We start from the raw sequence: 12,783 nt of genomic DNA, 5'->3' as shown, positions 1-12,783 counted from the left end.
TTACAAAAAATTATTGTGGGTAAAGACAGTGTATACAGAGTTGAAAAGATATTAGCTGAAAAAACCCAGAACCGGAAAAAATATGTGTTGGTGAAATGGCTTGGATGGCCTGAAAAGTTCAATAGTTGGGTCCCGGAACAACAGGTTTGCGATATTCAATCCTTATAACAACATGCCCGCGGGTGTGTTGGGGGCATTACTCTCGATACTCAAGATGGAATCAGGAGGCTTCTACGTGACTCTACCCAGTAACGCCTCTCTCGATATATACCCTAAAAATGAAATATCCAGTTACACGGTACAATTTGGAAAATCTATAGATCTAAGAGGGTCGTGGGAAGTGGGGTTGGCGGAAATACAGTATCCTTACACTTGGGCTGTTTTACAAGATAAGGATGCCACCTTCGCCATTTTTGATGATGTTAAAAAGAGTCAATGGACATTCACGATACAAGGAGGTTATTATGACAATGTGGATAAAATATTAGATGAGATGCATAAACAGTTCTCAGAAGGCACCCCCAACATCAAGCTATATTACAACCCTATTAAAAACAGAGTGTACAAGGTGTCAAAACCAGGTATTAGCATTCAAACCAGCGGCCAACTGGGGCGTATATTAGGGTTCTATTCTGACACAGAGAGCAGGTTCTCAGAAGTGGTGGGGCGGCTTTTACACTCTTTATGTGTATACGGATATCATAACCCACCAGAGGGTCAGGGATAGTTATGTCCCCCTTTTGAGAAATGTACTTATTAAAGGTAAAAGCAATGACATGGTCACAATTACTTATGACAAGCCACACTACGTACCAGTCTCAAAGACCCACTTTGACAACATCACGATCGAAGTCAAATCGGATCAGAATATCAACGTACCCTTCCGCTTCGGTAAAGTTAAGTTGTCAAACTACATTTTCGACCCCTGAAACAGTGTGTACATTATTAAAATGGCTACCTCGAGGGGTTATGTAGATCCTAGCGCCAATGTGGATTATTACAAGATGCAAGATGGAACGGCTTGCCCGGTTTTGTAGGAGCCCCCACAATGTATGGCGCCGGTCTAGGAGGACTCTTTCGTGGTCTCTTTAGAATGGCCGTACCCCTGCTTAAGAGAGGCTTTGCTATAGCCAGACCCCACTTGAAATCAGCGGCTAAAAATATTGTTAGTGACGTGTTCACCAATGTTATGAACCGGGCAGCTAGCCATGAGCATCAGGAGGGTTCGGGTCTCATGGTAATGGCGAGGAGGGGGGGTAAAAGAAGAAACAGCATGTGTCCACCAGGGCGACGATGATCCGTGGCTAACAGAAAACGAAGAATCTCTCATTCTCCAACATATCGTGGAAACACTCGGAGAAGGAAGCAGCACAAGAAAAAACCTGCAAAAAGAAAGTCTCAAAGAAAGAAAAATAGAGCCTCAGGATATATCTTTTAAACATGTCTTTTGTCCACAGTCTATTGGAAGAATGCGTCAAATCAGAACTGGATCTGTTTACAGTTCCATACACTCAAACGAGTATAGATAAGAGCATATATGTAGAGATTCCCCCTCTTTCTGCAATTTCAGACATGGCCCCTCTGGAGTTTTTTATAGCTGGCAATGGCGAGGATTATAATGATTTGAAAAACACATTTATTTTAATGAACTGTAAAGTGACTAATGAGGATGGCGATGCAATCGAGAAGACGGCCAACGCTGGGGTCATCAATTACCCGGTGGCCACCATGTTTTCACAGGTGGATGTGACCCTGGGAGATCGGCTCATTAGTCAAAGCAGCAATACTTACCCCTATAGAGCCATGATGGAGTGTAAACTTAATTATAGTGAGGAGACCCTAAGCAAACAGTTCAGCCCCGGCCTTTTCTTCAAAGACAACCCGGAAGCTATGGACGACAAGGATCCAGAGGGACTCAATAAGGGTTTGCAAAAAAGAACGGCCTCTTCAACAGAAGGGAGGACCTTTGAGCTAATGGGGCATATCAATGCAGACATATTTTTCCAAGAAAAACTCATGCTCAACGGGGTAGACATTAAAATTAAAATGATCCGTAGTAAAAGTGCTTTTTATCTGATGACCCCTGATACTGAAAAATATAAACTGACCATATTATCGGCCTCGCTGTTTGTGAAAAAAGTGTCCGTCTCCCCGGCGGTTAAACTAGGACACGCGCAGGCGTTAAGTACCCGATCGAAAGAGTCTATATGAAAGTCCACAGTATCCCTGCAGGGACACGGGTGATGAACCAGGAAAATCTGTTTCTAGGACAGCTCCCAAAACAGGTTATTATTGGTCTCGTGGATAATGATGCATTTACCGGGGTTTACAACAAGAACCTTTTTAACTTTAAACATTATAACGCGGAATTTATAGCGTTGTACGTCGATGGTGTGCAGGTTCCATCCAGACCTTTTCAACCTGACTTTGAAAACGGCAATGCGGTTCGTGAATATTACAGTGTAGTACTGGCTACGGGTCGCCATCTCAAGGATCAAACTCTGCTGATCGATCGCCGGGAATACTGCAGCGGTTACACCCTGTACGGTTTCAACCTGACCCCTGACGAAGAGTGTGGACAACATTTTTCACTGATGAAGACGGGCAATATGCGTTTGGAGATGCGTTTCAAGCAGCCTCTACCACGCACTGTAAATATGGTCGTGTATGCTGTGTTTGACAACATTATTGAGGTGAATCGGAGGAGAAACGTTCTGTATGATTATTATTAAAATGAACACCAGAGAGCTCAACCACATCATGAATGCCCTGGCCGGCTCACGGAAACTGTTTCAAGGAGTCTACGCCTGCGATCAGCTACCTAAATTTAAGATCAAGAATTTACCTGCAATGTACATAATCAACACACACCCTAAAAATATGCCCGGAGAACATTGGCTGGCTATTTATCTAAGGGAGGACCACCGTGGTGAATTTTTTGATTCCTATGGAAACCCCCCGGATTTCAGACCTTTCCCTCGGAAGATCAATAACTTTCTGCTCAACAACTGTCAAGAAACCATTTACAGCGGTCGTCAAGTACAAAGTCTTCAGACCTTCACTTGTGGTCAGCACTGTGTGTTTTTCTTATATCATAGATCTAAAGGAAGGTCATACCCCGATATTATGGCCTTGTACAGTGAGGATTTAGGCCAAAATGATAAAAAAGTGGCAGAGTTTGTCAGTACACTGTGGACCCCCCTTATAACACAATGACTTACGACCCTAGCCAGTCATGTATACAGATGGGGTGTTCTTGTGAGGATTTTAAAAGATGTCATGCGTGTTAAGGTGAAAAAATAATGAAAACAGCCTTTGAATCATTAGTTTTGTTTTTATTCAAAACAATTCTTATACAAAGCAGGGGTTATGTTATAAATAAATGTACAACATTTGAAAATAAAAAAAATAAATAAAAAATTGTTTGTCGGGTCATTATTTACAGGGGAGACAAATAAAAACATGAGATTAATAAGCTTCCCAACGATGGATAGATCCTGAGGATGGTCGCTAAGCACGGTCAGAGTAATGAGATATCGGAGTCAGATCAGGCTACACCTCTTTACACAGATGGATTTTTTGTCGCGTTTCCTGGTTAGGAACTGTGGATTGGGGCATGTTCAGACAGGCCATCGCCTGTAGGAAAGCATTCCAGCCTACAGGTCGGCGACTCTCGGGTACCTTATTAGTGCTATTGACACTCTTCAACAAATCAAACATGTGTGAACCTTTGATCAGTTGTCCTTTAAAAACAAATTCACCCTGTTCATTCCAAGCCGTTACCCGCGGTTTCTGAACCATTTTGCGCAGGATATATTCTGCATGTCTCCTGCTTCTGGCCGGCATGTTTCTCAAAACATCCGTTACAACATCTCCCTCTGAACTCTCAACAGGTTCGGTCACCGCAACATCTTTATCAACCGTACCCCCCGCATCAGCCCCAGAACCATTTTCTTGAGAGGCCATGGTTAAAGTTAAAATGTTTTGATCTTTTTCACCCTGTCTAACCAGACGGAGGTAACGCTGTAACGTGTTGGTATACAACTGGGCTTTGGAATACTGATTTAAATCGGCCCTGGCCTGTATAGCTTTCATTTCAGAGTCCAGGTTGTTTTCGGCCGTTTGTCTAATGGGCTCTTGCCCGACAACATTTTTTCTCAGTTTCTCAAGCTGCTCCTGAGGGATCAAAAACATTTTCTGAGCATATTCCATTATTAACCCACTCTGGAAGCTAGAAGACTGGTTAGGAAAGGCACGGCTATGCTCAACAGCGGTCCTATAAAACCCCTGGTTTGATTAATCTTCTTTCTTTTTCTTTTAATAGAATACTTCTTATTAGCGATGATCTTGATAACCGCTTTTTGTTTTTTGAGTTTAGAATGTTAAGAAGGGGTTAGGGGTATATTACCGTGTAAGATGTTAAAAGCTATTTCACACATGGTCTCGATCAAATCCGAGGGGGCCCCTGCCAGCACAGCTTTCCTATGGCGCAGGCTCCCCTCAAATAACATTTGCAAAAGTGGCAGATTTCTTTTAATCCGAACAGACATTCTTATTTATTTCCTTTTCTTTAGCACATACACTGCCGGCCAATCGGGCGGGCACAAACCTGTTCTGAGGCGAAAGTCTTCTGGGGTTTGTGCTTTTAAGTCCGCAATCAAGTACCCGTAGGGTTTTTTGGTGGCATCCTCAAATGCCTCCAAAAAGAACTTGGTCTGGTTAGGGTACATTTGACGAGCCAAGACGGTGACCTGTAGTTTATCTCTGGGGTTTTTAAAAAGAATTATATAATTGGCATTTAAATTAATAGTGCGGCTTTTTTTACCTTGAAAAAATAGATTTTGAACTAAATAAAGAATACTTAAATTCCTATGATGAGTGTACTTTGTGAAAGCTTTTTCCACTTCACTGTTGTCACCGGCCTGCTCCATCAGGTCATCAAGGATCACTAGGTTAGTTTGACCGGGCGGGAACAAGTCATCGTCTTACAACGAGGCGGGGAGACCTTGCACAAATTTCAGATTATTTTTTTTCGAAGCCAAATCATCGTAGAGAGGTTGCCAGCAAGAGTAACACCACACTATGTTGTCAAGAGCTTGGGACACGGTTGCGTCCACATCTTCTATGATGTTCCTTATAAGATAGCTCTTCCCCGAATTGGAGGGACCAGCTATAATACAGGAGAAAGGGTGTTGAAGTCTGTTATCAAAACCACCGCTAATATCCATAAGGCAGAGTGGTATAATCAGTCTTCAACACTCCTTTATTGTACACCACCCTGAACCGTTTGTTTAGTGATCTATTTTCCAACGTGTACTCCTTTTTATTGCGATAGATCTGATTTCCGGCTGTAATAATCTCACGAGGAGGCGCGTCTTTCTCGGTTACAAAACTTTCTACCAGGGTCGTCAGAGACTTGATGTTAATGAGCTTGTTGTTACAATGGTTCAGAGTGAAACCCTTAACTTTCATACAGGTCTTACCCGCAGCCGTTCTGTATGCGTCTTAGGACCCCCTGAAACAAACTCCACTATGTGGTCCTGAGGATCTAGTTCGCTCGTTAACTCCCCAAGGTAGTCCCCGAGGGGAGGGACCCAATCCCCTGGCCTGGTGACAAAGATTACAGAGTCAGAATCATGATAGAGTGTGCGTTCCTGCAACTGATCCATTAAGTTGTACAGTTCAAGCCGGGCGTAAGCCGTGGTAAAAACCGCTATGAAAACATTAACGTTCCCCTGTTTGGTGGGGAAATCTTTAGGGGCCCTCCACTGGACCTGTGCCACGTGGTCATTTAAGAATTGAAAGTGTGATACTGCATGTTGTTTGGAAAACATAAATTCTATAAACTGTTCAGTGGTTTTAATCAAGGTTGTGTTTAGACGGTAATTTCTTTCCCCAAACTTACCCCACAGACTGTTTAAAATCAGTTTGGACATTTGTCTCTTGGCGGGGTTTACAGTTATGTTCCTGCAACTTGGTGATGTCTGAAAAGGCAACCCTCTGTTGAGAGTTTAAGCCAGCCCTCTGATGAAGCGTTAAAGCCTCTTGCAGAGCTTGGGGTTCAGGCATGTCGGGGGTGAGTAGTTTTATTAAACTGTAAGCAAAACAGAGCTTATTGTCCCTACTGGAACTCACCACTAATTGCCTGAGCTTGGTCCTAATTATGTCGTTCTTCAAGCATTTCGACAGTCTTCTAAGCGCCCCACCCTCAGGGTTACGAACCACATTCATTACCAGAGACAGACTTTCATCAGCTAAGATGGCTGCGTTACTTTGCAATAACGCTTCGATTTTAGCCAGACATCTAAATTATCTCCACTCAGCATTACAGATAGGTTGCTAAACAAATCATCCCCTCTGAGTTCTAACTGTACAACATCTCGAGGTCTGACCCTTTCAGCAACCTGTTCAAGCATTTTCTGCAAAGCCTCGTGTATGTTGACAAATATTTCTGCATAATTGTCACAATTTAAAAGTTCTGCAAAATTAAAACACTGAATCATTTCAAAATTGTTATAGGCCGGTCTATCTATAATCACGGGATCACTGGTACTCTTGGACACATCATCATTTTGAACAAAGCCTTCACCCCCTACATTCTCACAGAGCATGTCCTCCACAGCCTTATCAGTCTCAGAACCCTCCACATTCCGAACACCCCCACTGCTGACATCTACAAAACCCCCTTTTTGAGGAGGCTCATTTAAAGCCTGTAAAAGTCCTTCAAAGATATCCAACCGGTTAATGTCAAGACCCTCCTCTATAGTGATGGCTGCTTCTGCCGCCATCCTGTGTTCTAATTGTTTCAAATCATTTATAATAGGGGCAGAATTTGGTCGGGGTAGCTCCTCCAAAGACTCCACCATTTCAAACAAATCGGGGTGAACTAGGGGGTGAACCTCTATAAGCGCTACCGGTGGGAGGTGGTTATTTAGATCATTGACCATCTGTAACAGGTCGGGGTTCACCGGTAATTCTGTTAATTCACATTCTATCGGTGGTAATTGGGGGTTATTTAAATCATTTATCATTTGTAATAGTTCCAGGTTCATTGGGACATCAGAGGAGTTCACAACAGGGCCGGGGATGTTCTCTCGGGAAGGTCTTTTTGGGGCCCTAGCTTGTTCATAATCCTTTAGTTTGTGAGTTCTTTTACCAAGTCAGGACATTTTTTAATTTATTTTTTATTTTTCCAACAACCCACAATAGTAAGGCGTTTTGTGTCTATTAAAACATTAAATACGGTACAATTCGTTAGTAAGGGTATTAATAAGGGTGTTTTGGCTCTCTATCACCAGGTTTTGCCCCACTAACACAAGTCTTTGATTTTGTAACAAAGTATGTAGCAACTCATGCCGACCTTCAGGAAGTAGCTCCGGGGGCTGGTGGCCTGGCTCAGCTTCAAAGGATGGTCGCTCCGGTAAATCTCGGTCGAAGGAGGCAGGGAGCGAGTGTATACTCATGGACGGAGACCAAGAAGGCCTTTGCGGTGACACCCTGGCCAAGCGCGGGGTTACTGTTTCGCGTTTCGGTAGCCAAGAAACGGGTCTGGGGGGACGATGTTGAAACTAGGCCGTCGTTGGGTGGTGTGTCAGCCCTGACTGACGGCGACCCCTGAGGTTGTTGGATGCCTGTATTTGTTCCGCCCGACAATGCGGCGGGCTGAATCTGGGGTGTTGAATTACCCCCAGAAGGCTGTGGCCTGAGTAGATGTTGGGGGGTCTCCAAGACCATCGTGGGGGATCCTCTCGGTGATCTCACCGGGAAAGATGTTTGATCCCACTTAGACGGGGTAATTGTCCTCAATAGCTCATTCACAGAATGACTATCCCAAGAGTCTTGGGAAGAATAAAAATATACATTACATTTACATCTTTAAACGGCGACAGAAATCAAACTTAAAACAACATGTCCAGGACATTCAAAACCTTTAGCTTTTTTAGACCTTTGAAAATAGCCTTAGACATTCACTACAACGCCTTATTATTTACAGACAATATATTTATTAGGACTTGATAATAAATTTAAAACAGAGAAGCCGCTGTAAATAAACTGTTTCTTAAATGTTTCTTTAAAAACTGTAATATTGTTAATAAAACACACACACACACAACAACATTTCATTTTTAAACGAACCTTCCAAGTGTAAACGCTTCCTGATCCCGGGACTTCCTGTTTCACAAACGTTTTCACGATCTGTTTAAATATTAAATACAATGAACACCTTCAAGCCTTTTCCTACAACCACTTTAAAACAGAAGTATAATAGCGGGAGATAAGCCAAACAACTTACTAAACCCTTTCGGACGGCTTTACTTCCTAACCAGACGGTACGGCAATCGGTCATTTCTAAACACGTTCCCCAGAAACAAGCCTAGACCTGTCCGGACTTCTAAAGATCTTTCCCAGAACCCCCCGCCCTACAGGAAACGCTTAAATCGCTTAAATATTAGCCCTCAACGGGCAAACAAAGCCCTTTTAAAAACATTAAAGTTTGAAAGATCTTACTTACCTCCACAGAATAATCGTTTCTTATGTTTTTCGGCTGGTTTAGCTTTTTGCACCGCTGTGAAGGTAAGAGACATGTTTAACCTTTAACCACACCGCTTTATAAAAAGCTTTAACCTCTTACAGGCTGCAGATATATACTCACAGCTATCAGATACCGGGGCTGACGGCCTTTCAGATTCTTGAAAGGTTACGGTTCTCGAAGGTAAAACGAAACAAGCCCTCGATGTGGAAGGCCTTTCGTTGTCTCGAACCACGTTTCTTAATACTGTTAGACAGGATAATTTTTTAAAATTAACAAAACTGGACTCAAACATCTTACAGAAACGTTATACAAACAAACAGGGGTTTAGTTCTTACCCGGTCGGCAGACAGCCTGTCTAGGGACAACCACTTCTCTTGGTCGATCCTTGGAGACATTAATCACAGGCCTTTCGATAGTTTCTGTGTAATTAAAGAGACCGGCATTAATATATATTAAAACGTTTTCATAACTCTAATGAGCCGCTTCAAACCACACACACCCATGCATAAGAACCCATGAGCGCAAACACAAAAATCTTACCGTCGTTGTTCCAGATGATCTCCTCAGCGTTGGGAATTAACTCCTGTTGACTGGCTGAAAAATTATTTTACAGAACTTAAAACAGATGTTATAGCCTTATTTACAATACATGCACACAACACGCTCTGAGTCAATGAAAATAATCTGAAGACTTGCCTAAAAACTCGTTTAAATCGAATCGCTGATGTTGTTTCCGGACATTGTTGATCTTTAGTCTTAAATCGAAAGGTCAGTATGAGTCTGTCGAGCTGAAGACCAGACCTTCATACTTATACTGATGGCCACATGCCGGATCTGCTTGTAAGGCATTGTTCTGGTCTGGCCTTTGTGCCGCCCTGTTACCAATTAACATATCAAAACCAACCAATAAAATGACACTGCATCAAATTTCAAATAGAAACCAAGATGGAGACGATCTCTCTCCTCTCTACTCTAAACTTTTATTAGAACCTTTTGGTCTCTCAAAAAAACATTTTTAAACATCAAGACCTATAGTCAACAACCACTAAGAATATTTCAGGCCTTTATAAGCACTAAAAAACAACCTGAGCCTAGAAAATAACTATAAAGATCAAAAATAACTAGCGCTTTTACAGTGATTTTTTTTTTTTTTTTATAGCGATGCTATGTTTGGTATTAAACAAGTCACAAACTACTCAGAACAGCGTTTATCCCCGCAAAAGATATATTTGGGTTTATTTTACAAAGCTTATAAATTATATAGGTTAAAAGTATTCTGAATGTTTTGATATCACACGCCATACCAACTGTTGTCTTCTACACCTTACGGTAGCAACAAATCTAACTACTGCTTTACTTTAACAATAATAATGACGGCGACCACGATGACAACAAGAACAACAACAACAAGAACAACAACAACAACATCATCATCATCATCATCATCAGATTTTAATTAAAAGTGGCTACACCAGCGTTTACAATTTCAACCTGTCGACGGACGGACGCTCTGAGTGCATCGATTGCGGGCACTCCAATGAAGAAAAGACACCCACCGCCTCCGGGGAACCACGAGGGCAAGAATGACGAAAAGGGCCAGCCCACAGTAGGCTGTTTCCGCCCGGTTTCGAACCGGGGACCTTTCGCGCGTTAGGCGAACGTGATAACCGCTACACTACGGAAACTGACACCGCTGCCTCTTGCTTCAAATGGTTACCGTTAAAGCCTGCTGGTAAAACGGGCTCAGGTGTTTCAGGTCGGCTAGGCTGTGAGATGGCGTCTGAAGTGCGGCGAAAGGATGCCATTTTCACTGACCTGTTTGGCATTGCTAAAGGGCACATCAGGACACTTCGGAAACTCTTTTAAAGGCAGGACGCCCTGCGCTCTGACAGTGCCTGCACTTAACCCAACAAGGTGATGCTGAATGGCTTGTTCAAACGTCTGGTGGTCTTCCTTCACCACCAGACTATCAGAGCTATTGTGCCTTCTACACCTTACGGTAGCAACAAATCTAACTACTGCTTTACTTTAACATTAATAATGACGGCGACTACGACGACAACAAGAATAACAACAACAACATCATCATCATCAGATTTTAATTAAAAGTGGCTACACCAGCGTTTACAATTTCAACCTGTCGATGGACGAACGCTCTGAGTGCACCGATTTCGGGACACTTCGGAAACTCTTTCAAAGGCAGGACGACCTGCGCTCTGACAGTGCCTGCGTTTAGCCCTACAAGGTGATGCTGAATGGCTTGTTCAAACGGCTGGTGGTCTTCCGTCACCACCAGACTATCAGAGCTATACTGCGCCTTCAACTACATAAGAGTAACAGCAATGTCGCCGATCCTGCTACGGTCGTATTGTAACGCAACAACATGTATCGATTTTAAAAGTGTCAGTTCCAGTGCCTCGCAAAGCTACCCTTCTGCGATCGTTTGTTCTCAAGGTCAGGATTTCTTGCCACTCCGAGGAAGAGAAAACGACGGCCGGCCTTGGGGCAGAGAGATGGCGACGGGTAACACAGCACTGGCACGCATGCACCGCGGGTTGTTTCCGCCCGGTTTCGAACCAGGGACCTTTCGCGTGTGAGGCGAACGTGATAGCCACTACACTACGGAAACCGACCCGTCCTGGTGTTTCAAATGGCTCCCATCGAAGCCGGCTGGTAAAACGCGCACAGGGGTTTCCCGTGGGCCAGCCTGTGAGATAAAGGTTTCTATTTTCACTGACCTATTTTGCATTGCTCAAGGGCACATCAGGACACTTTGGAAACTCTTTCAAAGGAAGAACGCCCTGAGCTATGACAAGACTTACACTTACCCCAACAAGGTGATGTTCAATGGCTTGTTCAAACAGCTGCTGCTCGTCTTGTGCCACCATCAGACAATCACAAAGCTATTGTGCCTTCTACACCTTACGGTAGCAACAAATCTAACTACTGCTTTACTTTAACAATAATAATGACGGCGACCACGACGACAACAAGAAAAACAAGAACAACAACAACAACAAGAACAAGAACAACAACATCATCATCATCATCATCATATTTCAATTAAAAGTGGCTACACCAGCGTTTACAATTTCAACCTGTCGACGGACGGACGCTCTGAGTGCACCGATTTCGGGACACTTAGGAAACTCTATCAAAGGCAGGTCGCCCTGCGCTCTGACAGTGCCTGCACTTAGCCCAACAAGGTGATGCTGAATGGCTTGTTCAAACGGCTGGAGGTCCTCCGTCACCACCAGACTATCAGAGCTATACTGCGCCTTCGACTACATAAGAGTAACAGCAATGTCGCTGATCCTGCTACGGTCGTATTGTAACAGCTACAACATGTATCGATTTTAAAAGTGTGAGTTCCAGCGCCTCGCAAAGCTACCCTTCTGCGATCGTTTGTTCTCAAGGTCAGGATTTCTTGCCACTCCGAGGAAGAGAAAACGACGGCCGGCCTTGGGGCAGAGAGATGGCGACGGGTAACATGGCACTGTCACGCGTGCACCGCGGGTTGTTTCCGCCCGGTTTCGAACCGGGGACCTTTCGCGTGTGAGGCAAACGTGATAGCCACTACACTACGGAAAACGACCCGTCCTGGCGTTTCGAATGCCTCCCATCGAAGCAGGCTGATAAAACGCGCACAGGCGTTTCCCGTGGGCCAGCCTGTGAGATAAAGGTTTCTATTTTCACTGACCTATTTTGCATTGCTAAAGGGCACATCAGGACACTTCGGAAACTCTTTCAAAGGCAGGACGCCCTGCGCTCTGACAGTGCCTGCACTTAACCCAACAAGGTGATGCTGAATGGCTTGTTCAAACGGCTGGTGGTCTTCCGTCTCCACCAGACTATGAGAGCTATACTGCGCCTTCAACTACATAAGAGTAGATAGTAGGGTTTTTTGGGCGCGGCCTATTTTGTTATGACGTATGCCCTAAGCTTATTAATATTCCTACGTCATAATTGGGGGGCGTGATTTTAGGTAGAGTTATTTCCTTAATTATTCCTACGTCATATCCGTCAGAAAGTGTGCACCCATAAAACCCTGAACAACAAGGCCACCCATAAATACCCCCACCCCTCTGAAGGCAACGCCCCGAAACTCTCCTCTCTATTTAAGAACCCGCGCTTCTTTTAGGCAATACCTCTTTAATTCTCAGCTTCTGAAACATCCCGCTTCTTCAACATGTCCAGCGACATCAACATGAAACCCCGCAAGAAACAATCCCGGGCAAGGGTTCCTGTAC

At 43.8% G+C, this 12,783-nt stretch overlaps 2 non-coding genes across 2 annotated transcripts; both read right to left on the bottom strand.

The window, feature by feature from the left end:
* Nucleotides 1–10,145: 10,145 nt before the first annotated feature.
* Nucleotides 10,146–10,218, bottom strand: trnav-aac (transfer RNA valine (anticodon AAC)). Its single transcript has one exon. It is a non-coding gene; the product is annotated as a tRNA-Val (tRNA).
* Nucleotides 10,219–11,089: 871 nt separating this feature from the next.
* Nucleotides 11,090–11,162, bottom strand: trnav-cac (transfer RNA valine (anticodon CAC)). The gene has a single exon. It is a non-coding gene; the product is annotated as a tRNA-Val (tRNA).
* Nucleotides 11,163–12,783: the final 1,621 nt, after the last annotated feature.

The sequence above is a fragment of the Amia ocellicauda genome (genome assembly GCF_036373705.1).
Source record: "Amia ocellicauda isolate fAmiCal2 chromosome 11 unlocalized genomic scaffold, fAmiCal2.hap1 SUPER_11_unloc_5, whole genome shotgun sequence".
Classification (NCBI taxonomy): Eukaryota; Metazoa; Chordata; class Actinopteri; order Amiiformes; family Amiidae; genus Amia; species Amia ocellicauda.
Note: the sequence above shows the minus strand (reverse complement) of the source record. Positions and strands in the feature narration are given on the sequence as shown.